Genomic DNA, 2,802 nt, shown 5'->3' with positions numbered 1-2,802 from the left:
TAACAAACATTAATATTGATCACTGATAATATTAAACATATAAAAATATAAAATATATTTTTAAAACTAGAGTTTAAGACTTGCAGATTAGATAAGGTACACATTGTCAATAAAGCTATATTTTACTACAAACGCCTTATTCTCTAAATTTCAATATGAATATGTATTAGTAGTTTAAATATCTAATGTAGACAACACACAGATGGAAACAGTCACCATTATAGTTGGCATGTGAATGTATTCGTAACCATTTTAAACCTTTAGATTCTATATTCATTAAACTTTACTAGAAAAGAATTGTTATACCGTAAAGATTTCTGTGTAGTATCTTTAACTGAAAATAATCTTAATTATGTTTGTAAACAAATTTTCCCATGAAGGTCGATTCTATAGTTCTATAAATCCAAACAGCCACGTTATTGTAATCTTGCCAGTTTAAAAGAGAATAAACTGTATCTGGAATTACTCGAAAATTGTATGAGAAGTGTAAATGTTAATGTATCTTTCAACATACTAGATATAATAATGTTTCCAAAATGCGAGTGGCCTCTATATTGAAACGTTTTATTGTTTAAGATTGGCAAACAAACTCTGTAATAAGTTTAGTCTGCATTAGGAACTACGGTAGTTATCCCGTTTACAATTTAATCTGCAATACTGTGCAATAGTAAAAACTTTGTGGCTTTGAGTGTTTTCAATAATTAATAACCCCCTCCGTGATGGTCTATCTAAACATTTTATCTTACAACTATTCTTAATGAGATTTTAAATTCATAGAACTAAATTTATAGGTAGTTGTTTTTAACGGCCTCTATCTTAAAATTTTACAATTTATCAAAACATTTGTATAAATAAATGTTGCATGAAATTACTCGAAAATATAATGCAAAATTGTCAAAGTAAGGTGTGAATATGTAATATGAATTACATCCGGGATAGCAATATTACCCAAATACAAATTACCACATTTGGGATAAATTAAAAATACAATCTTATTGGTAAAACTTACTCTTATAGGAGTAGACTTACCCGGAGGATAGCCCCGCGCTCTGATTGGTCGAGAGCAGGTCACGTGATCCAAGATGGCGGCTAAGCCCCGCCCCCACGGGGAAAAAATTCCCTCAAATGCGGGAAAAATCCCTCACGCGCGGGAAAAAAATCCCTCAAATTGCGGGAACCAAAAAAAAAGTGGCGGGAAAATCAAATACTTACATAGCAAAAAAACTTGTTTATTTTAAAAATTTTAAGAAAAAAACAATGGCATCCTCCCGTGGATGATCACCCGACAGATTGGACAACGTAAGAGCCTATGGGCACATTGTGGGCACAGAGTGTGTCCACAAGGCCTCAACCCTACCGTCGGCAATCTGTCCATACAGACACAGCAGCGAACGTGCCTAGCCGGGGCGACGGTTCCGGTTCCTCAGGGTCGATGTCGTAGGGATCCCTCGAGGCCGCCGACTCCATGCTCTCGCCGATGCCGATGAGCAGACCCTCCAACGACGAGCGCACTTCCCTCCAAAGCGCGTACGCTATCACGAGGCTCTGGTCACGGGGCGCGTCTCGTCGAGAAGATGGTCCGACGAGCCAGAGCATATCCCTGAGCTCGGCCCTCAGGGTGGACATTCGCAACCAACGCCCCCACAGTGCACGCCACGGAGCGTGCGCCGGCGAAACAAATACTTGAAGGAAATGGTCCAGCACCAGTTCCCGTAACCTCTGCCGTGCCACATCTACTCCTGATGCAGCTGTAGGAGGCTGAAAAGCAAGTAAGGTATCACCACTACCACTAATACTACTTACTACTACTACTACTACCACTACTACCGGGTGGACACTTACCCTTCTACAAGCGCCGGTTCGACCCGTTGAGGTAGAGGGTTGGGTCGTGGGCCCAGCAGAGGACCGGGACGTCGAGGGGGCCGGGGCGACGGTCGCTACGTTGGACCCACCAGAGGACCGGGACGTCGAGGGGGCCTGGGCCGGGGCGATACTTATCCTCGGAAGTCGCCGCGGCCGAGGAAGCGGCATCGTCTGGAGAGGGAGCCTGCGGGCTGCGGCCCGGGGCGGTGATGGGAGACGGTGGTAGAGGCATACCCGTGATGGCAGCCTCCAACACTTCCCAGGGTCCCAGCAGAAGGTCCTCAACCGCTGTGTCATTGAGAGGCCTCTGCCTCGGCCTCGGTCCAAAAGCCCACGGGTCAGGAGACTGCAAAAAAAAAAACAAAACCGTAGGAAAATAGCAAAAAACACGAGACGGACAAAACAAGGAAGCCAATTGTACTTACACCGGGTATCAGGTTCTCCACGGTGGCATCCGAGTCATACTCCTGGAAAGAAAAAACAATTCAGCCCGTAACGCCAAACAAACACGCATACAAACACAAACCAACACAAGCGCACACGTACCTCCACACTGTCATCAGGGTCAGGCGACAATGGGAGTCCTGGACCTCGGGGGTGGGGATCGGGCCGGGGGTCATCGTCGTTGCCCTTCAAAAAACAAAAACAAAATTGTACCCCAATCGGAAAAACGGAATCTAATTATTAATTCTATAATAGTAATAATAACATTACCACCAATCGAGGGGCTTTCCGCGGAGGCGGTCCGTCGTCGTCACCAGCAACGAGGGGTGCTGCAACGATAAGAAGGCCCACCAGTATCAGCATCAAGCGAGTGTAGCCGACTCCGGGAGGCAGGCGTGCTCTGCAGAGAATCGCTATCAAGGTTGTAGACACAGTCATAACTCCCACGGAAAACGCCAACACAAGGTGCCTGCAACTGTACATGATTGCACAATG

At 45.0% G+C, this 2,802-nt stretch overlaps 1 long non-coding RNA gene across 1 annotated transcript; it reads right to left on the bottom strand.

The window, feature by feature from the left end:
• Positions 1 to 2,077: 2,077 nt before the first annotated feature.
• LOC124371471 lies at positions 2,078 to 2,441 on the bottom strand. The gene is made up of 3 exons (XR_006923244.1): positions 2,410 to 2,441; positions 2,289 to 2,330; positions 2,078 to 2,209 (listed from the first exon to the last, which is right to left on the bottom strand). It is a non-coding gene; the product is annotated as an uncharacterized LOC124371471 (long non-coding RNA).
• Positions 2,442 to 2,802: the final 361 nt, after the last annotated feature.

Source organism: Homalodisca vitripennis, unplaced genomic scaffold (genome assembly GCF_021130785.1).
Source record: "Homalodisca vitripennis isolate AUS2020 unplaced genomic scaffold, UT_GWSS_2.1 ScUCBcl_1488;HRSCAF=5176, whole genome shotgun sequence".
Taxonomy (NCBI): domain Eukaryota; kingdom Metazoa; phylum Arthropoda; class Insecta; order Hemiptera; family Cicadellidae; genus Homalodisca; species Homalodisca vitripennis.
The sequence above is the reverse complement of the archived record's forward strand: the minus strand, read 5'-3'. Positions and strand labels throughout refer to the sequence as shown.